At 41.2% G+C, this 23380-nt stretch overlaps 1 long non-coding RNA gene and 1 pseudogene across 1 annotated transcript in view; both read left to right on the top strand.

Annotated features, from left to right (window-relative positions):
• On the top strand, positions 559 to 2377 carry LOC102184411 (annotated as a pseudogene).
• The window catches only part of LOC102184231, a 76674-nt gene continuing 60564 nt past the window's right edge, over positions 7271 to 23380 (top strand). Inside the window, exon 1 of the long non-coding RNA XR_001918145.1 lies at positions 7271 to 7284. This is a non-coding gene — a long non-coding RNA (antigen WC1.1). The remainder of the gene's footprint in view (positions 7285 to 23380) is intronic.

Raw genomic sequence — 23380 nt, 5'->3', positions numbered from 1 at the left:
CAACTTTTTAATCTGTTAATTAAAGACATTATAGGTTCAACTGCTGACCTTGAACAGCTGGCGTCTGCAGTGTGCATGCTCAGTTGCTAAGTCGTGTCTGACTCTCTGCGACCCTATGGACTGTAGCCCGCCAGGCTCCTCGGTCCATGGGATTCTCCAGGCAAGCATACTGGAGTGAGTCGCCATTTCCTCCTCCAGGGGATGCAGGTCCTGACCCAGGAATCAAACCTGTGTCTCTTGCATCTCCTGTGTTGGCTGATGGATTCTTTACCACTTGCACCACCTTGGAAGCCCCTGAGAAGCTGGAGACCCAGCAAAAGGGAGAGTAACCCCTCCTGACCAGAAACACTAGCCTTCAGTCTCAAGCTCAGCAGCCCTGTGACCTTGAGCAAGGCACTTCACCTCTCCAAGGTGTCTTCTTGGAGTTTCTGTCAGCATCTCTCACAGTCTGCTCCTCAGAGCATGATTGCCTCCAAACATTAATAAGCACCGAAGGGGAAAAGGGGCCTGTTGCCAAACTTGTTCAGCCATTGCTGACTTCGGCTCAGACAAGCGTGACCTTCCTCACAGGACCCAACAGAGCCTGTAAAAGGCCTAAACGGCAGCGGCAGAACAACTTTCCCATGTTTCCATCTCCTAAAGCCTGGAATCTCAGAGGGAGTCACATCCCTCGCCAACCTCATCCCACCTGTGAAGGCCACGCTGTTAAAGCGCTTCAGCCAAACCCTGCAGCGGTCCATCAGCTTCCGCAGTGAGAGCCGTCCCGACCTCCTGGGCCCCCGACCCTGGTCCAGGAATGCTGCCCCCTCGAGCACAAAGCGAAGAGACAGCAAGCTGTGGAGTGAGACCTTTGATGTGTGCGTCAATCAGATGCTCATGTCCAAGGAAATAAAAGGGCAGGAGGCGATCTTTGAGCTTTCTCAAGGAGAAGATTTAACAGAGGACTTGAAATTGGCAAAAAAGGCCCATCAAGACCCTATGCTGAAACTCTCCATAATGACAGAACAGGAGTTGAATCAAATTTTTGGAACACTGGACTCCTTAATTCCTCTCCATGAAGACCTCCTTAGTCAGCTTCGAAATGTCCGCAAGCCTGATGGCTCGACTGAGCACGTCGGTCCCATCCTCGTGGGCTGGCTGCCTTGTCTGAGCTCCTACGACAGCTACAGCAGCAATCAAGTAGCTGCCAAAGCTCTGCTGGACCACAAAAAACAAGATCACCGAGTCCAAGATTTCCTGCAGCAATGTTTAGAATCCCTCTTTAGCCGAAAACTAGATCTCTGGAATTTCCTGGATATTCCAAGAAGCCATCTGGTGAAATACCCTCTGCTTCTTTGAGAAATCTTGAGACACACACCAAATGATAATCCAGATCAGCAGCACCTGGAAGAAGCTATAAACATCACTCAGGGAACTGTGGCAGAAATCAACACCAAGAGTGGAGAATCTGAATGCCGCTATTATAAAGAGCGACTTCTTTACTTGGAGGAAGGCCAGAAAGACTCCCTAATTGACAACTCAAAGGTGCTGTGTTGTCATGGTGAACTGAAGAACAACTGGGGTGTGAAACTACATGTCTTCCTCTTCCAAGAAGTGCTTGTTATCACCTGCGCCGTTACCCACAATGAGTAGCTCTGCTACCAGCTGTACCAGCAGCCTATCCCCATGAACGACCTCCTGCTGGAAGACTTGCAGGATGGGGAAGTGAGGCTGGGCGGCTCCCTCCGTGGGGCATTCAGCAACAATGAGAGAATTAAAAACTTCTTCAGAGTGAGTTTCAAAAATGGATCCCAAAGTCAGACCCACTCATTACAAGCCAATGACACATTTAACAAGCAGCAGTGGCTCAACTGTATTCGCCAAGCCAAACAAACAGTTCTGTGTGCCACGGGGCCGGCTGCGGTCCTTGATTCTGAGGGACCATTCCTAGATCCTGCCACCGGCAGCAGGGAGCCACGGGGAGAAACAAAACTTGAGCAGATGGACCAATCAGACAGTGAATCGGATTGTAGCATGGACATGAGTGAGGTCAGCCTCGACTGTGAGCACATGGAACAGACAGAGTCTTCCTGTGGGAACAGCAGGCATGTTGAAAGCAACGTCTGACAGAAGCGTGTGCTTCCTGGAAGTCGCCCTGTGTCTTACCTGTACAGTGTTTGCATTCCACATGCGGAACGGTTTGGAGAAGCACTTTTTCACGCTTTTGTGACCGTGTTGACCGAGTCTCTTCTGTCTGTACTCTTTTGTCTCTAGTACTCTAACTGCCAACTTGTGTCAGCTGGAATCTGTGGCAACTGTTACCCTGTATTGTTTTTCCCAAGTGTCTGGATGGGTGGATATGTACTTGAACAAGTTATCAATATTTTCACTGGTCCTGCTGGATTTAAAAAAATAGAAAATAACCTCTAATCTGCTCTTTCATATAGATTCCTTTTCAAGGGCCTTGCAAATAGGGCATGAGGAAGTTACCTGTGTAATGGTTATGGTATTTGAAGGAAACCGGGAAAGATAATCGTTTCAAGTTAAACTGGTCCGATATCATCCAACCAAAAAGCAGGAAAACATCCCTGGGGATTCTGAAGGTTTAATTTCACAAAGGAAGAAGCACTCTCTTAACCTTACAATTTCATCCAGTACAAATCTAATGCAATAATTTGCTAGGACATGAAATAGAGTCTGACCTTAAAAGGATCAGCACAAAAGTGGCTGTCAGCTCTGAATCTTGAACTAAAGTGTATATTGTTTCAGGAGGTCTCTGCCATAGATGCTGGCTGGCCTTAGATAGTTATTTCTAGCCTAAAACATCAGAACAGAACTCACTGGGCCTGGGAAAACCTGGCAGGAATAGCAGAAAGGCCCTCTTCACTTTGTTTCACCTGCCTCAGCCCACTCATATTTTAGAGCATCGAATGAACAGATGACGCAGTGGCTGTGGCTGCGTCAGTGACTCTGTTTACAGAAACATGTGAGAAGAAGAATTTGGAAGAAGTCCTCCATCATGACCTTGTGTCGGAAGCATTAAAAAAGAAAAGCAAAGTCCAGTGTCCTTCTGGGAAAGATCAGAGCCTGGGGTTTTCCTGCTCCATTTTTGAGTCATCATTTGCCATCACTGGCTTTGTGCTGGGATCAGAATCATAATTACATTCTCCAGAGGCTGACTTAATTAACTCCGTCATCAATCAGCATCAGTTGGCCAAACGAGTAACTTTTTATCCAGCCTTGATTTACAAGGTAGGGTGAGCCCCAGACCTTTGAAAAAAAGTTAACTGAATACACAGAAAAGCTCTGTGTGAGTGTAAATGTTAAAGATGACTTGTGCAAAATTGTACCCACACCAGCACTAGTAGTAATGATTCTAAATTATTGCCAAAAAGTTTTTTTTTTTAATCTGTGTCTTTCAAGTTTACACAAAGGAGAGCAGTAAATACTATGTTGTCATTTTAGTATGTACATCTATCATGTGCATTCAGAAAGCTGTGTAATGAGATTTATCAATGTAAAAACAAGGTATAGTACTTATTTTTCAAAAATTAAAGAAGCCATCAGTTTTACCTTGTAAAACATATTTCTGTATTTATAGATTTCAAACTTAGTGAATTTTTATTTCTATTACAAGTTTATTTAAAGCTACTTTTTTCTTAAGTTGATATTGATATACCAACTGACTGACTGAATCTGCTGCAGACAGAAGCAGAGAAAAGCCAAGAATAGTTGTTTGATGGTAAAGAAAAGAATGAATCATTCTTTGAAGGAGCCATCGGCCACTTTGGGCAGCATGTTGAGAAAGAGATCTGTCAAGGACTGGCCTATGAGAAGAAAGTCAATGAATGTTTTCATGAAATGAATAATTTGTATAATGGCCTTAAACTTTTCTGGAAGCGTTTCAAATAAATTACATTAAAAATGTCAAAAAAAAAAAAAAAGACATTATAGCTGATATAGGAACCTGGAATGTCAGGTCCATTAATCAAGACAAATTGGAAGTGGTCAAACAAGAGATGGCAAGGGTGAACGTCGACATTCTAGGAATCAGCGAACTAAAATGGACTGGAATGGGTGAATTTAACTCAGATGACCATTACATCTACTACTTTGGGCAGGAATCCCTTAGAAGAAATGGAGTAGCCATCATGGTCAACAAAAGAGTCCAAAATGGCAGTACTTGGATGCAATCTCAAAAACAACAGAATGATCTCTGTTCTTCTCCAAGGCAAACCATTCAATATCACAGTTATCCAAGTCTATGCCCCAACCAGTAATGCTGAAGAAACTGAAGTTGAACAGTTTTATGAGGTCCTACAAGATCTTTTAGAGGGGAGGGAGGTGGGAGGGGGGTTCATGTTTGGGAATGCATGTAAGAATTAAAGATTTTAAAAATTAAAAAAAAAAAAAAAGAACTAACACCCAAAAAAGATGTCCTTTTCATTATAGGGGACTGGAATGCAAAAGTAGGAAGTCAAGAAACACCTGGAGTAACAGTCAAATTTGGCCTTGGAGTGCGGAATGAAGCAGGGCAAAGATTAATAGAGTTTTGCCAAGAAAATGCACTGGTCATAGCAAACACCCTCTTCCAACAACACAAGAGAAGACTCTACACATGGACTTCACCAGATGGTCAATAGCAAAATCAGATTGATTATATTCTTTGCAGCCAAAGATGGAGAAGCTCTATATAGTCAACAAAAACAAGACCAGGAGCTGACTGTGGCTCAGATCATGAGCTCCTTATTGCCAAATTCAGACTTAAATTGAAGAAAGTAGGGAAAACTGCTAGACCACTCAGGTATGACCTAAATCAAATTCCTTATGATTATACAGTGGAAGTGAGAAATAGATTTAAGGGGCTAGATCTGATAGATAGAGTGCCTGATGAACTATGGAATGAGGTTCGTGACATTGTACAGGAGACAGGGATCAAGACCATCCCCATGGAAAAGAAATGCAAAAAAGCAAAATGGCTGTCTGGGGAAGCCTTACAAATAGCTGTGAAAAGAAGAGAGGCAAAAAGCAAAGGAGAAAAGGAAAGATATAAGCATCTGAATGCAGAGTTCCAAAGAATAGCAAGAAGAGATAAGAAAGCCTTCTTCAGCGATCAGTGCAAAGAAATAGAGGAAAACAACAGACTGGGAAAGACTAGAGATCTCTTCAAGAAAATTAGAGATACCAAGGGAACATTTCATGCAAAGATGGGCTCAATAAAGGACAGAAATGGTAGGGACCTAAGAGAAGCAGAAGATATTAAGAAGAGGTGGCAAGAATACACGGAAGAACTATACAAAAAAGATCTTCACAACCCAGATAATCATGATGATGTGATCACTAATCTAGAGCCAGACATCTTGGAAAGTGAAGTCAGTGGGCCTTAGAAAGCATCACTGTGAACAAAGCTAGTGGAGGTGATGGAATTCCAGTTGAGCTGTTTCAAATCCTGAAAGATGATGCTGTGAAAGTGCTGCATTCAATATGCCAGCAAATTTTGAAAGCTCAGCAGTGGCCACAGGACTGGAAAATGTCAGTTTTCATTCCAATCCCAAAGAAAGGCAATGCAAAATAATGCTCATACTACCGCACAATTGCACTCATCTCACATGCTAGTAAAGTAATGCTCAAAATTCTCCAAGCCAGGCTTCAGCAATACATGAACCGTGAACTCCCTGATGTTCAAGCTGGTTTTAGAAAAGGCAGAGGAACCAGAGATCAAATTGCCAACATCTGCTGGATCATGGAAAAAGCAAGAGAGTTCCAGAAAAACATCTATTTCTGCTTTATTGACTATGCCAAAGCCTTTGACTGTGTGGATCACAAGAAACTGTGGAAAATTCTGAAAGAGATGGGAATACCAGACCACCTAACCTGCCTCTTGAGAAACCTATATGCAGGTCAGGAAGCAACAGTTAGAACTGGACATGGAACAACAGACTGGTTCCAAATAGGAAAAGGAGTGCTTCAAGGCTGTATATTGTCACCCTGCTTATTTAACTTCTATGCAGAGTACATCATGAGAAATGCTGGGCTGGAAGAAATACAAGCTGGAATCAAGATTGCCGGGAGAAATATCAATAACCTCAGATATGCAGATGACACCACCCTTATGGCAGAAAGTGAAGAGGAACTAAAAAGCCTCTTGATGAAAGTGAAAGAGGAGAGTGAAAAAGTTGGCTTAAAGCTCAACATTCAGAAAACGAAGATCATGGCATCTGGTCCCATCACTTTATGGGAAATAGATGGGGAAACAGTAGAAACAGTGTCAGACTTAATTTTTTTGGGCTCCAAAATCACTGCAGATGGTGACTGCAGCCATGAAATTAAAAGATGGTTACTCCTTGGAAGAAAAGTTATGACCAACCTAGATAGCATATTCAAAAGCAGAGACATTTCTTTGCCAACAAAGGTCCATCTAGTCAAGGCTATGGTTTTTCCTGTGGTTGTGTATGGATGTGAGAGTTGGACTGTGAAGAAGGCTGAGCGCCGAAGAATTGAAGCTTTTGAACTGTGGTGTTGGAGAAGACTCCTGAGAGTCCCTTGGACTGCAAGGAGATCCAACCAGTCCATTCTGAAGGAGATCAACCCTGGGATTTCTTTGGAAGGAATGATGCTAAAGCTGAAGCTCCAGTACTTTGGACACCTCATGTGAAGAGTTGACTCATTGGAAAAGAATCTGATGCTGGGAGAGATTCCGGGCAGGAGGAGAAGGGGACGACCGAGGATGAGATGGCTGGATGGCATCACGGACTCGATGGACGTGAGTCTGAGTGAACTCTGGGGTTGGTGATGGACAGGGAGGCCTGGCGTGCTGCGATTCATGGGGTCGCAAAGAGTCAGACACGACTGAGCGACTGAACTAACTATAGGTGATATTTGCTACCTCAGTTCTCATAAGGTTCTATGAGCATCTAAAGAAATCTTCTGGAGAAGGCAATGGCAACCCACTCCAGCACTCTTGCCTGGAAAATCCCATGGACGGAGGAGCCTGGTAGGCTGCAGTCCATAAGGTCGCGAAGAGTGGGACATGAATGAGCGACTTCCCTTTCACTTTTCACTTTCATGCATTGGAGAAGGCAATGGCAACCCACTCCAGTGTTCTTGCCCAGAGAATCCCAGGGACGGGGGAGCCTGATGGGCTACTGTCTATGGGGTCGCACAGAGTCGGACGCGACTGAAGTGACTTAGTAGCAGCAGCAGCAGCAAAGAAAGCTGCATTAATTTCTGCCCCATCTAATCCAAGAAACTATATATTCGTAAGGGAGGTCAACCTAGTATATTAGAGGCAATGGTTATCATAAGGTAAGAAATGTCACAAAAATGTTCATATTGTGGCATCTCACCGATTTTCCATGCAGATTTGATGCAAAAATCAATGGATAGTCCATGAAACAAATATTCAAGTCTGAGAAATATGGTCATAAAAGCACAGCATCAGTTACTGAGAATGGAGGCGGAAGCAGGGTGTAACCACAGAACACAAGATCTACCCAGCCTCTATGAGGACACAGAAATGACAGAAATGTCTTGAAAAGGGCAGGCTTGATGTATGAGAGAGATAGGAGCCCACTCAGATTTTCTAACATCAGAAAAGATAGCTGTACTTTCCTCAGTCCCTTAGAGAGCCTTAGCTGACAAACCTGTACCCCTCCATGAGAGAGACATTTCTTCACTCAGCAAAGGAAAAGGAACCCTGACAGAAAAAGCTGCTCATTCGACATCACTTAGGGAATTTTGTGTGCTGACTTTGGACTCTAAGGGCAGACAGAGGTCTCAAGGACAGTGGCAGTAGTGGGGAAGTGGAGACATTTGTACAGATGACTGTTATAGTGACTTCATGTGAAGTTTGGGGCAATTCACTTTAATTTTTTCCAACTGTGTGTGTGCTCAGTATGGCTCATTCATGTCTAACTCTTTGGGACCTCATGGACTGTAGCCTGCCAGGCTCATCTGTCTATGGAATTTTCCAGGCAAGAGTACTGGAGTGAGTTGCCATTTCCTTCTTCAGGGGAGCTTCCCAACCCAAGGATCAAACCCACCTCTCCTGTGTCTCCTGCGTTGGCAGGTGGATTCTTTACCCTGCACCACCTGGGAAGCCCAAACATGTCCAACTACAAAAACTAATTATATATTCTCAAGTTATGTAATGGCAGTGTTGGGCTAGACATTTTGGTTGTTGATAATTAAAAACAGTGACCTACTTTATGTTACCTCAAAGCAACTAAATAGCCTTTTACAGACTAGGCATTTAAATATTGTGTGAGGGAAACCTGGTCAGAGTATTTGTAGGACATGTGACATTAATATTGAGGGAGTGACATAATGGATTCAGGGAACCCAAGAATCCTGGATGTCATCTTTCAATGATGTCACAAGGGAGCCATTAAACAGAAACCACCCTTTTCTGGAGAGGCAGGTCATTTGACATTCACAGGCTGCAGGATTTATGGTCAACAGGTGGTCAGAATGTCTCCTAGAAAAATGGACTTTCAGTCTTCCAGGTGTGTTCGTATTATGATCTATCTTATCCCTTATTATTACCACAAAGACAACTTTATAGGAAGTGCCTGGAGATGAGGCACTTTGTTTTTCATTGTCTAGCATAAAAAACAAACAAACAAACAAAGGTAGCTTAGTCACTGAGTCACTTGAGAGGGAACCTTGATAAGATGAGGAACATCCCAAATGTAGATGAGAAAAGAGAAATCTTTTCACCTACAGGAGCTCCTAAATAACAAGCTTATTTTGAACTTGAGGCAGCTGTCTCACTGAGGCCAGAGTTTGGTGTTCTCAGCTGTCTAGCACATGGACCATGGGAGTAACTAGACTGCCAGCCTATGGCCATATGAACCCAAAGGTGAAGGGCAAAGGATTCTCACCTGGTCTTCCTAGATCGTCTATCTTCATGTCATCATTTTCTTTATCCTTATGGACAATATTGTGCAGAGTAAACCTGCATTTGAGCAAGACTAAGACAAAGCATGCTGGGTCAGACAACATCATCTGGAAATTCCATCATATATTCCCAGTTCCACAGGGTTCCTTGTATCCTTAAACCTGGGCATTATATAAGCTCAGGCACGGCCCCAGATACTTCCTCATCTTTCACAGGTACATCAGGAATGGACTGCTTAGCCCGATCCTGACCCAAGTTCTGCAAGTACTTCTATCACATAGAAGATTGTAATTCTAAGATCTTTAGCTCAGGGTCATTGAGGCCTTGGAGATTAGAGAAGAGTAGATATTTCCCCTCATGTTCCCCACATTATAATATATAACTTCTCCTCTCTCCATACACACATTCTCTCACTATAATTTTCCTGTGCCCTAAAGCCCACTGTGGCACTTACATTTCTTTACATGTTGGTCTATCTCAAGTAAAAAGGGAGAAAACATGACAAAGAGAAAAAAGATAAAGAGCATAGAAAACAGGGCATAGAGCCAAGGAACACCATTTGGGGATAAACTGGCCTCTGGTACAACTTCCTCCATCGAGGTCTGAGGACACGGAATCCTGTGCCTCAGCTCTCTCGCCTCCTAGGTGATGAAGGTGATGATGTCACAGCTTCAGGCACAATGGGAGATGGAGACATAGATGGGGATTGGCCAAGCCTCATCCCATAGCTGCTAGAAAGAAGCAGGCAACCTTAGGGAGCTTTACTTCCATCACTTCCAGTGAATCAAAAATACTAGATGATCAGGTTAGACCAGTGAGAAGGTAGATTTTCATCACTCATATTCAGAATGTGCCTCTCACAGCGTTGGAGACATATCCAATCACAAAATGAAGAAACTAATTTCTTTAGACTTTGCAGCCCTAGAGCCAGTCTTGTTCAGCAGAATAATGTCTAACTTAAAAGACCAAATAAAAGACAGGTTTTCCCTGCCACAGGGAACATTGTCCCACCACTGCTCCCTCCCCCTACTCCCCCATACACACAATGATCTCAATTCCTGGTCTGAACTCTGACTTCTCTAGGGTGACCAACCAGTGCAGATCCACTGGCAAGATGTTAATGTGGTTCAGTCTTTGCCAGCTCCCAAGACTGTAACATACCACCTCCAGGAGTCTTCACGCCTCACCTCCATCTGCCATGAATGTATGTTTTCTCTCAAGGTCCACAAATCCTCATTTCTCAACCAGAACAGAAAAGACATCAACCACCTAAGAACACAAAAACAAAATATGTGGCCAGTGTTGGATTGGACAAGAAAAATGAGTTCTAAAATCAAAACCAATGCAATATTGTAAAGTAATTAGCCTCCAATTAAAATAAATTTAAATTAAAAAAAAAAATCTGCTTCTCATCCAACTGAGGAAATGAAACCCAGACAGAAAAGGCAAGGGTCATTATGGACTATGATAGTCAGGGAGTACTTTATGAAACATTAGAGAGAAAAAAATGACAAGCAAATGCAGTTGAAAGGAAATTAGCTATTGAAAGTCATATCGACTTCCTGATTCTGAGGCATGTAAACAGGAAACCAAAATACCTTTGTGCCTTTATTGGCTTAATTTTTGGCTGAGTATCAGATATTAAAATTCTCCAAGCTAAGTTTTTAAAAAAATCCTATCAAGATAATTTGTTTAAAATCTGGAACAATATTTGTTCATGTTTTTTCACTCTCATAATTCCTAAGAACCGCACTAGGATAAAGTCTACATGGTTGTGTTGTGTTGTGTTGACATCTTCACACAGAAAGATTTAACAATTTAGGCTAAAATAACACGTATTGACTCAAGCACAGCTTTCTCCTCCCAATAAAGCTCTTTCCTCCTTATGCACAACTCTGCAGTTTTTCATCATTTTTCATATAAAGTCTGTTTACAGCCCCTTGTGTAGGAAAAAAATCAGGAAGAAGACAATTTAAATTGTCATAGATGAGGAGGCTTTTTAAAAAACAATATAGCATTTGCCTTATCCTTTTTACAAAGAGAGGTTTGTAAATCTGATGTTTTATTTAATGATTCAAAATATAAATATAAGTAATTAAAGGAGAACAATATAGGAACAAAGATGTTGAAATTGTATAGGAAAATGGAATAGAACCAAAAATTGGCTCACTAAAATATCTTCATGTTTTATTTTCTTCAGAAATTTCCCCCCAACATTTGTTGAGACATAATTAGCATATGGCATTGTGTAAGTTTAAGATATACAACATGATGCTTTGGTACATATATATATAGTTTAAAAAAATACATTTATTTATTGTATAAGGTCAAGGCCAAAGTCTATGATCATTATATATATATACATGTTCTCCTCAAGGATTTTTAGTCAAAAGTCTAAAAAAAAGTTTATGATTTTTAGTCATAAAAGTCATCAAGTTTCAGGTCATACATTTGAGCTTTTAATCTATTTTTAGTTAATTTATAGATGTATAGTAAAGGGATCTTGTTCTGTTCATTTGCTTGTGAATATCATTTTACCACCACCATTTTTTAAAAGATTTTTTTGATGTGGACCATTTAAAAAATATTTATTGAATTTATTGCAATGCTGCTTCTGTTTTTTTGTTTTCTTTTTTTTTTTTTTTTTGGCCTAGAGGCATGTGAGATCTTAGCTCCATGACCAGGGATTGAACCTGTACCCCTGCATTAACCACTGGACCACCGGAGAAGTCCCACCAACACCATTTATTGAATAGACAATTGCTTCCTAATTGTGTGTTCATAGTACCCTTGTTGAAGATTAGCTGAACACTTATAAGAAAACATATTTCTAATAGAATGAACATAAATGGCCCAACAATAGCTTGCCAGTAGGTGTAGAAATTTGTAAGCCACTTTAAAAAATCACTTGCTGAGATTTGCAAACTATACACCTACTGTACCCTATAACCCTGCTGTTTCTTTTCTGAGTATATTCCTAAACAAAGCTTTCATCAATTTTGAGTAATAGTGGCTGACATGAATATACTTATATATGTGTTTTGGTAGAGAGATTAACTCATTTTTTGCTTCCGTATTATACAACTCTCATATCAGATTTATTTATAATAGCCAAAAACTAGAATAATTCAGTATTGAAAACACTAATAAATTCTGATAGAGACTTGCATTATAATAATAGCAATTAAAAATACTGCTAAATGTAGTAACGTATTTGAATTTCACAGACATACTATCTTGCAGGAGAAGGCAGGCCAAAAGAAATTTTCACTGTTCAAATGGCTCAACTGCAGAAAAAACAAATTAGTGGTAAGAGGTCAGTATAGTGGTGGGCAGGGAAAGTAGACAAGAGAGTGTCTTCCCTGCTATAGAAAATATTCTTTACTAAATAAATGTACAGGTATAGTTATGTATCAGTTCTTTAGTTATATACTTATTATTTGTGAAATTTGCTTTACATAAGTTAACTCCATAAAAAAGAGAATTAATATTGTTCAAGGCTTTTTAAAGGAGCTGGGTTTTCCCCTCTATTTTCTGGTACTTCTGTTTTTAAAATTTAAATAATAATTATTGTTTGAGAGTTTGATGAAATGTACTAGTAAAACCATCTAATCCTGTAAGTTTTGTTGAGAAAACTGATCTTTGAAAAGCATTTCAGTTCTATTATATTTATTATTGAATTCAGTTTCACTGTTTCTTCTTGTGTTAATGGCAGAATTATATACATGTATGTATTTGATACGATTGTGGACTTACATATTTCTCTCTCACTTAGGACTGATACTTTTAGCTGTACATACAATTTCAGATTCAATGTTTTTATCCTTTTAAAGATATTGCTTTATTGCCTTGTACGTGATGTTGCTACCGATAACTTTAGAGTCAATCTGATTCTCACTTCTGGGCAGATGATGTACCGTTTTTTTCTGGAAATTTTACTTTGCCACTTAAAAAAGTTTCTATGTAGTGTGGGTGTGAATATTTTCCTTATTTCACTGGTAATCTACAAATCCTTTCAAAATGAGACTGTACTTATTTTTCAAAATTCTGTACAATCTATATCTATTAGTCTTTCAAATTCCTTTCTCTCTAGTTTTATGTTTTTTAAGTTTTTTATTTTTTCTGGAATCCTCTTAAGTATGTATACTGTCTCTTCAGTCACATCTGACTCTTTGTAGCCCCATGGACTGTAGCCTGCCAGGCCCCTCTGTCCACGGGATTCTCCAGGAAAGAATACTGGAGTAGGCTGCCATGCCCTCCTCCAGGGGACCTTCCCCACTCAGGGACTGAACCTGCATCTCTTTGTCTCCTGCATTGGCAGGCAGTTTCTTTACCACTGGTGCCTGCTGTGAAGCCCCCTTAACTATATGGTGACGCTTTTCTCCTGTCCTCTGGATCACTTACAATTTTTGTTTTATTTTCTACCTCTTTATTTTTTTCTCTTGTCTTCTTGGAAGATCACTCAAATTGATATTCCAACTTACACACTTGTTCTTCATCCAGGTTCATCCTACTTATTTCCTAATTGTATATTTTAACTTTCCAGCTGAGTAGCACGTATGTGCTTGCCCGATATTCATCATGGACACAGTGAGTAGCTTCAGTTGCTACTACAGATTTCTGTGGCTATAAAACAAGTGATAAAATGAACTGGGGGAAATGCAAGATCAGAGCTTTCCTCTGGTCTCCACATACAGCTTTCTTTCCATGCTGCAGCCACCCACCAGCCTTTGCCTGGTCCACCTCTCTCCACTCACCAGTTCAGTCTGAGTTCGGTGTACACAGGGGATGTTTCTTTTTCTTTTTTTTTTTCTTTTTTGGCTGACTGAGTCTTTGTTGAAGCGTGGGTGTGTGGGCTCAGTAGTTGCAGCCACCAGGCTTAATTACCTCCACAGCTTATGGGATCTTAGTTCCCTGACAGGTGATTGCACCTCTGTCCCCTGATTGGAAGGCAGATTCTCAACCACTGGACCCCCAGGGAAGTCCCTGATGTGGTCATTTCTTTGGATACTTATTTCTTGTTTGTCTCTGTCATTTCTCCAGAATTGATTTTGGAAATCAGAGTTGATTTGGGAAGTTAGCAGCCTCTGTTAGTTGAACATTTTGGCAGGAATAGGGCACTGTGGCCTGTAAAAGAAATGATGCCATTGAAGAAGAAATATTTGAGAACACAATGCACATGTGTCTTTTTTTTGAGCCAAACTAAATGGAATATGATCAGTAAGGTGTAGAGTTCAAATTTATAAAATCATAATTACCTGTTTATCTCTATGAATGATCCATGGTAAGGCTGCCAGTTTAGGAGATTCTGTAGATACCGTAGCTCTTTCAGAGCAATGGTAGACATACAGAGAGTGCACCTCACATGTCTGCCAAGTAGAGACCAGCAGGGCCTCTCACACTGCCGTTAATCAGATATTACTAAAGGTGCAGGATGTTTTTCTGTTCATCATTAGGCCAATTTGTGATTGTAACCACAGTGGTATTTAACAGGAAGGAAAGTTTGCTGTATCAAAAGAAAGAACAGCTGTTGCTTTTGCATTCAGGAGTAGGAGGTGGATTGTGGGTAACAGTATGTGTGTGAACTCAGTAGCATACGACTCTGTAACCCCAGGGACTGTAGCCTGCCAGGCTCTTCTGTTCATGAGATTTCCCCGGCAAGGATACTGGAGTGGGTAGCCATTTCCTTGTGCAGGAGATCTTTCCAACTCAGGGATCGAATGTGTGTCTCTTGCACCTCTTGCATTGGCAGGTGGATTTTTTACCAGTATGCAACCTGGTAATAGTAAACGCTAACACTCTATGTGCGTATTTTATTATCCATTTATTTGTACATTGGTGTCAATATCCAAATACTATAATTGAAAGTACATTCCTTATAGCAAGTCTGCTCCATGGACAAGGTTCCTGGGTGTACCTCCTAACTAATATGTTTCTATGCTATCAATTAAATGCTGCCACCTTCCTTTACAGAAAGGCAGACAGTCCTGCCAGACTGAAGCACAGAGCTGGCCTAACCTCCAGATAAGCAGAATGTGCAAATGCTATTTAGTGGAATGAAACTGTGCTCAAAGATACCTTAAATATGAGAATCAGGGAACCAAAAGCTGGCCAGACAGTGACAGCTGAAAGGATAAACCGATTCTCTGATCTCCTGTCCAGGAAGCAAGTATATAGTCTGAAGTGGACATAATTCTTCTTCTTTGTCTTTGTTGGAAGGAGGACTTTTGGGGTCAAATTTCCTAGTACCTCTGTTTACCTGAGGCAGGAGGTCAATTTTCAAAACACTTCTGGGAAGCATTTCAAAACATGAAAGAAAAAGAAATTAGGAAAAGTCAATAAAAGAGAGAGCGTGTACTAAGTAAGGGTGCTAAGTTGCTTCAGTAGTGTCTGGCTCTTTGCCACCCATTGGACTGCAGTCTCCCAGGCTCCTTTGTCCATGGGATTCTCCAGGCAAGAATACTGGAGTGGGTTGCCATGCCCTCTTCCAGGGGATCTTCCCAACTCAGGGATCGAACCCATGTCTTTTATGTCTCATGCACTGGCAGGCAGGCAGGTTTTTTTACCACTAGTGCCAAAAAAAAAAAAAAAAAAAGGAAACAAAAATCAAGAGAAATCCCCGAGCAGAGAGAACGGGGGAGAACAATGTTGGGATGTTAAGATTAGGTCAAATTTGTTACTTATTTACATTTTGCCCCAGGCTATGTCCCCTACTCTCCCTCCTTTAACATTAAACTTTAGTAGATGTTGACCACATTAAGTAAGCTTCTTTTTTTTATTCTTTTTTGGCCACACCTTACGACTTGCAGGATCTCAGTTTTCCACCAGAGATAGAACCCGGGCCACAGTGGTGAAAGTCCAGAATCCTAACCACTAGGCAACCAGGAAACTCTAAAATAAGCTTTTCATACCAATGTTTTGGATGAGAAAGAAGAAGCAAAATGTCTACACATTATGTGAAGTGGGGAAGAGAGAAGATTGGAGGCATAGAAGGAAAAAAAAGAAGAAGAAAAAAAAGATTTATATTTTAACAGAAACACTTTCAGGAAGTCATGGTTAGAAGTATGATAGCCCAAAGACACTCAAGTGCTATTGAAAATACTAGTACAACACTGCTTTTAAAAAAATGGATAATCAACAAAGATCTGCTTGCTGTACAGTATGGGGAATTCTGCTCAATGTTATGCGGCAGCCTGAGTGGGAGGAAAGTTTTGGGGAGAATGGATACACATATATGTATGGCTGTGTCCCTTCACTGTTCACTTGAAACTATCACAGCATTATTTATTAATTGGCTATATCCCAGTACAAAAAGGTTTTCTTTCTTTTTTTTAAGAAGTATTATGTATGGTATACAAAGTTAATGATTCAAACCACTTTATTTCTTATTAGTCAAAGGACTTGAGAACTTGAACGCGTTTTATGTAGATGGTATATTTGTCCTCAGTAGATGTGTGAACTCTAATGATTTTTCCAGGAAACTCAGAAGATGAGCAAGTCTGACCCTATTCTGTATAGGATTACATATTCTACAGCAAGTGAGAAATTAAGGACCTTATTCTCTCCACTTTCCACTGATAAGTACACATTAGAATGGAATTTGGGGATGAAAGCAGGTACTTTTTTTCTTGTAAGAGTTTATCTTTTGACTTATCTGTACTCCTAGCTTGAGAGACTGATGCTAAGGCTGAAGATGCAATACTTAGGCCTCTTGATGAGAAGAGCCGACCCTGATGCTGGGAAAGATTGAAAGCAGGACGAGAAGGGGTGACAGAGGACGAGATGTTTGGATGGCATCACTGACTTGATGGACATGAGTTTGAGCAAGCTCTGGGAGTTAGTGAAGGAGAGGGAAGTCTGGCATGCTGTAGTCCATGGGGTAGCAAAGAGTCAGACATGACTGAGTGACTGAACAACAGCTTGAATCTAAAATATTAGTCACTCAGTTGTGTCCGACTCTTTGCGACCCCATGGGCTGTGTAGCCCACCAGTCTCCTCTGTCCTTGGGATTCCCCAGGCAAGAATACTGGAGTGGGTTGCCATGCCCTCCTCCAGGGAGTCTTCCTGACCCAGGGATTGAACCCGTATCTCATGTCTCCTGCACTGGCAGATGGGTTCTTTACCACTAGCGCCACCTGGGAAGCCCATAGAGAGAGTACAGCTGCTTATAACAAGACTATTTCCCAAAGTGTCATGTACCAGTATCTTCTAGGATATGAGCTGAGAGCTGAAAAGACTATCCACGTTCACTCTGACTATAACATGCTGAGGGAACAAGAATGGTCCCGTTCCTAATGAATCATCACTAAATCTGATGGCAATCCAGCTCCCAGCTCTTTTCTTATCCACCAAGAGACTTGTTATTTCTGATCTTTTTCTTTAGCTAGAGGAAGTGAGAACAAGGAACTGAAAGTTGTTTTCCCAACTAAAATCTAACCATACTCTGGGGTAACTTGAATTGATTTACATTGTAAAGGGTCACTATACTTGAGGACATGAGAAATAATCTTCATTTAAATCATTTATTAATACATACATGTGGAATCTAAAAAACATGGTACAGATGCATGTCTATTCAGGGCAGGAATAGAAGTGCAGCTGCACAGGACGGACTTGTGAACACAGCAGGGATGGGGAGGGTGGGACGAATTGAGAGTATAAGTGACATAAATATACTACCATGTGTAAAACAGATAGACAGTGGGAAGCTGCTGTATAGTTCAGGGAGCTCGGCTCTGTGATGACCTGGAGGGATGGGAGGAGGGGGTGGGAGGAAGGCTTGACCAGGAGGGGATATATGTATACCTATAGCTGATTCACGCTGTCGAACCACAGAAACCAGCACAACATTGTACAGTTCAGTTCAGTTCAGTTCAGTCTCTCAGTCATGTCCTACTCTTTGTGACCCCATGAACCACAGCACACCAGGCCTCCCTGTCCATCACCCAAACCCATGTCCATTGAGTCAGTGATGCCATCCAATCATGTCATCCTCTGTTGTCCCCCTCTCCTCCTGCCCTCAATCTTTCCCAGCATCAGGGTCTTTTCAAATGAGTCAGCTCTTCACATCAGTTGGCCGAAGTATTGGAGTTTCAGCTTCAACATTAGTCCTTCCAGTGAACACCCAGGACTGATCTCCTTTAGAATGGATCTCCTTACAGTCCAAGGGACTCTCTAGAGTCTTTTCTAACACCACAGTTCAAAAGCATCAATTCTTCTGAGCTCAGCTTTCTTTATAGTCCAACTCTTACATCCATACATGACCATTGGAAAAACCATAGCCTTGACTAGACGGACCTTTGTGGACAAAGTAATGTCTCTGGTTTTTAATATGCTGTCTTGTATAGCAATTAACCAACTAAAAATAAATTTTAAAAATGCCAAAAAAGAAATACTCTTCATTTAAATTAACCAGGTAGCACACATTATGTCCTATACCTAGTAACTCAATCATAAAAAGACAAAATTGTGTTTGAAAAATAAAGCTGAAGCCTAAGAATCTTCACAACCAAAATTATGAAGTTAACATAAGAACATTCTACTTCTAAATGACTTCTGTACTTTCCTATTTCAATTACGTTTCTGAGAAATTTTTAGATTTAGTTTTACTAAGAAGATTCTGCCAAACCTACATCTACCTCCATGAAATCAATTTTCCAGAGTCTATGTGGGGAGGGGACCCAACTTATGTAAGAAGAAATGATGTCATTAGGATAGAGCATTTCCGGAATATTCAAGTGCTGTTACTATGAGGTCATCTCAGGAGAAGAAGAACCCTGACTCTGGATCTGGATTCAGCATCTCTCTCAGTCTGACCATGGATCACTCACCTAGGGCTTAACTCTAGAAAAGAAAATATATATTTGGATGAAAATGGCCAGGGGGTGAATATTGTAAAAGCTGTTTGTGTTAAAGTCTCTAGATGTTCACAAAAATTTCTCAATAATGGAACTGATATGAAAGGACCAAAGTATTTATTATTGGAGAATGTATGTAAAAATGGGACACAAGTCAGTGCTACCCTTTTTTTGACATATGAAGTGATATTTTCTGTACCTCTAGTTTGGACCAAAACGTAAGAGGACTTTCAATAGACACATATCTGTTCTTCAAATGGAATTCCACTGCTTCCAAGTGCAGCATCCTCATTTCCAAACTCACACTCTTCGGTCAGGAGTTTCTCCTCTCCCAGATCTTCTTTCTTTGAGGAACGTGAAAACCAGCCTGCAATAGCAAATTTAGGGCCTGGTTATGTTTATGTAACCAGATGAAACAGAGCCCTCTAGAGGGATCAGAATGGAGGACAAAGTGAACACACAGCATTCCTGGTGACTCAGACTGAGATCATTTCCGCATGATATAAAACACATCAGGAAAAGCGTTTTCGATACAGACTGTTGATCTCAGACCATGTCCAAGAAGTATCTGTAACAGAGACTTAAAAACTTCTCTGAACTCTAATTTTCAGTCTATACAGATAGTAGGGACCTGAAAGGAATTTTGAGCATTCGACTTTTCTCAGAACTAAATCTGAGAAACTGGTAAGAAGAAGGTATAACTCCATTATTATCTATCCCATGAGGACACTTAGGGACCGGATCCCAACTTCCCAATGGTCTACAAGGATAACCCCAGCCTTTTCTGAAAGTCTTTAGTGGCTAAAGCTGCTTCAGCTTCCACAGTTTTTCTTCTCCCAAGGAACCCCACCGCCCTCACACTGCTATGGTAAAGATGGTTTATTGGTCCTTTCAGCTCTGAAATTCTGTGAATCTGGGCAAACTCACGATCTTGCAACCTATGCTCAGAAGGGCCCTGGGCTTGGTTTAAAGCTCTACTGTCACCAGCTTCAATGTCTTAATAATTTTTGAACATGGACATCCACACTTTCATTTTGCATTGGAATCTGAAAATTGTGAAATTAATCCTACCATGAGTCTTAAAGAAAGATGAAGGGATTCTCACCTTTCATCCAAAACTGCCCCCATGAAACATAGTTATCAGAGTAATCTTGACATTTTAGCAGCTATAGAGTATCAAAATATATCTTAACATCAACGTTTTGCCATTTTAACTGTATTTCTCACCTTGTCACATCTTGGATTAACCACCTAAATCTTCTGATAATTCATGAGATTGCTGTGATTAAGAAAATAAGGTCATAGCATCAAAAAATACATGCCTAGTTGTAACTGCAGGAAGGTACCCACTGTGAAATCTGAGTTAATTCTATCCTTCCTAGCAATACACAGAAATAACTGAATATGGGCTCACTCAAATTTTGTCTTTCCAGGAATGATTGGCTTTTAAGGATTCAAGCGCACCTTCCCAGGAAATAAGACTATAACTATAAGAGATCAGACTTCTCTTTTACTTGTTTCTCAGGGAATATTTTCTGGGAAATAGAATTTTGGGGACATTATTATCCAAAATGCAGACCTCCTTATACAAAAGCTATTAAACATTTCAAGATGGCCGCAGGAAAGTGATAAACCAAGTGCAAGGTCATTCCTAATGTGGCAGCCTGTGCCATTGCAGAGATCACATGAAGGTGGACACTGGGATGGTCATCTCATTCATTTCACATAAATAGATCTCAGGAAGAATTTCAGGCATAGAAGCCCTTTACTTTTGTCATTGAATTTTAGACCACTTCTCTCTGTCCTTGAATAGCAGTCAAGAATCTTTGGTGGAAAGCATGCAAATGGAGTCTTGAGAGTCCCTGGGACTGCCAGGAGGTCAAACTGGTTAATTCTAAAGGAAATCAACCCTGAATATTCATTGGAAGGAATGATGCTGAAACTGAAGCCCCACTTTTGCCACCTGATGTGTAGAGCTGACTCATTGGAAAAGACTCTGATGCTGGGAAATACTGAAGGCAAAGGAGAAGGGTGGAGCAGATGACAGGGCTTCCCTGGTGACTCAGATGGTAAAGAATCTGCCTGCAATGCGGGAGACCTGGGTTCGATCCCTGGGTTGGGAAGATCCCCTGGAGCAGGGCATGGCAACCCATTCCAGTATTCTTGCCTGGGATAATCCTCATGGACAGAGAAGCCTTGGTGGGTTACAGTCTATGGGATTCAAAGAGTCAGACACGACTGAAGCAACTAAGCACTCACACATGCAGCAGAAGATGTGATGGTTAGATAGTATCACCAACTTGATGGAGATGAGTTTGAGAGAACTCCAGGAGACACTGGAGGACAGAGGAGCCTGGAGGGCTATAGTCCATGGGGTCACAAGGAGTCAGACAATACTTAGTGACTGAACAACAAATGTAGGTGGAGTGAACCCATCCCTAGGAATCAGGATAGTGTCATCCTGGATCTGACTCCTTATGTAACCTTGAGAAGTCACACATTATCTACTTTGTTAGTTTATTTGTGGAGTAGTGTTTGACTATACAATCCTTATGATCTCTTCAAGAATTGATAATCCCAGAATCTACAATTAAAAGCATTCTGGATAACTGGTGGATATATCAGCTTCAAAACCCTGTTAGCATTTTCCCCATAAAACATCAAAATGTTCACCAAATGCAATATCTTTCAATAATGTTTTTCAATTCTCTCTTGCTCTGAACTTTTATGATGTTTTATCAAACCAGACATCTTGGTTTGGGAAATGCATTCACATTATCCATACATGTCCACACATCAGAAATTATTTTTTTAAAGATTTGTTTTATGTGGATGATTTTTATTTTTTTTTTGATTTATTACACAGTGGATAGCTTTATTTGCATTTGTACAATGCACCAACTATGAAATATAATTATTTGAATGATTAGAATTTGTGTAAGTTTCCTTACAAATAACCTTAAAAGTAGAAGTAGAAGTTTGACTCCAAAATTAGTCTTCCTAATATGTCTCTGGACCATTTTTAAAATCTTTAATGAATTTGTTACAATATGGCTTCCGTTTCACGGTTTGGCTTTTTGGCTGCAAGGCACGTGGGATCTTAGCTACCCAATCAGGAATCAAAACCACACTCCCTGCATTGAAAAGCGAAATCTTAAGCACTGGATCTCCAGGGAAGTCCCAACATATTGGAAACTCTTAAAGCAGCTATACAGACAGAGGACTCAGTCTATTTCTTCCTCTCTGAGGTCATGAAACAGTAACTGAGGTGTCAAAAAAAAAAAAAAAAAAAAAAAGAGAAGAGTTTAAACCTGCTGGAGAAACAGTCATTCCTTTCCTCAGAGCGTGGTCCAGGGAAGACAGACCCTCCCTCTAGAGGGCTGAGGTTGCCATCTCCCAAAACTCTTTTCAGCATCTCTTCCACACAAGACTTTCCTAACCTAATCCCCATTTTCAAGAGCAGAAAGCCCTGCCTTGTGTAGGACAAGTCCAGAATCAACTTTGCTTTCATTCCTCAGCAGCTCTGCCACAGAATCATCGAACAGGTAAGAAATAATCCAAGAATAGACATGAAAAGAAAAATCCACGAGTGTAAAAACTAGATAAGGGGTCAGAATAGAACCCCAGGCTTGACTTATTTTCATCCCAGGGAGAAGACAGTATTCACTGGGGATGGGAGATAACTGGTGGTATCTTCAGAGCATGGAGAGAGCTGTAGGTCCAAACTGGGACACAGGAATCTTGTATGTGGATGCCGTGACCACAGGTGATGCTATGAATCACCTCAGATGATAGTTTATGCCTAGAAGAATACACGAGGGCCTTCTCTGCCTGACTCCATCTGTCTTTCCTCCCCAAGCTCAGCCTCACTGGTGTGCTCACAGGCAGCCTCCCATAGATAATATTTACATGAGGACAAGATTGACACAAAGATTCTGAGTCAGAAATTCACATCTTGAAACACCTACCTTTGACATCTCTGAGACTGCACTCAGCTCATCAGAACCATTAACCTCATGTCTTAAGGGCATACCCAGAATTCCTGGCCCAGTCCCAACCTCTGTCTCTGTACTTGATACTAAACTTACTGCTGTGATGTACAACATCATGCTTCCTTGGCATGCCTAGTTGAAGTTCACTGAGGCTGAGTCCAGAGAAACACAAATATCATTTCCAAGAAAACGTAATGAGAACAAGATGCAGATTCAGTGTCCCACATCACAGTGTTTCCCTTCTCACCCACCGCCCACAAGCTCTCCTCATCATCGTCTCCGTTTTAGAGCCTACCTTCGCACTTTACTTTCTGTATGCACTTTTGAACCACCAGGAAAACAATAAAAAGGAACATGCAGGGTCCCAAGACGCAACCAAGGATGCCTGTCACGAAGAAGATCCCAGGGCCAGGGTGGGAGCTTGAGTGGTTCCCTAAAAAAAACATGTTCTCAGGGTGGGAAGGGATATGGGAGAATCCTGCCCCTCACTGGTACCTGCTGAGTGCTCAGGGTGATGAAGTCACAGCTTCAGACACAATGGGAGATTGTGAGAGCCTGGTAGAGACTGACCCAGGCTCTGCCCTCTGGGGATCTCAGCCCCATCCTATACTATTCTGAGGAGTTACACAAGAGAATACTGAGGATGTCAGTTC

This window comes from Capra hircus, chromosome 5 (genome assembly GCF_001704415.2).
Source record: "Capra hircus breed San Clemente chromosome 5, ASM170441v1, whole genome shotgun sequence".
Classification (NCBI taxonomy): Eukaryota; Metazoa; Chordata; class Mammalia; order Artiodactyla; family Bovidae; genus Capra; species Capra hircus.
The sequence above is the reverse complement of the archived record's forward strand: the minus strand, read 5'-3'. Positions and strand labels throughout refer to the sequence as shown.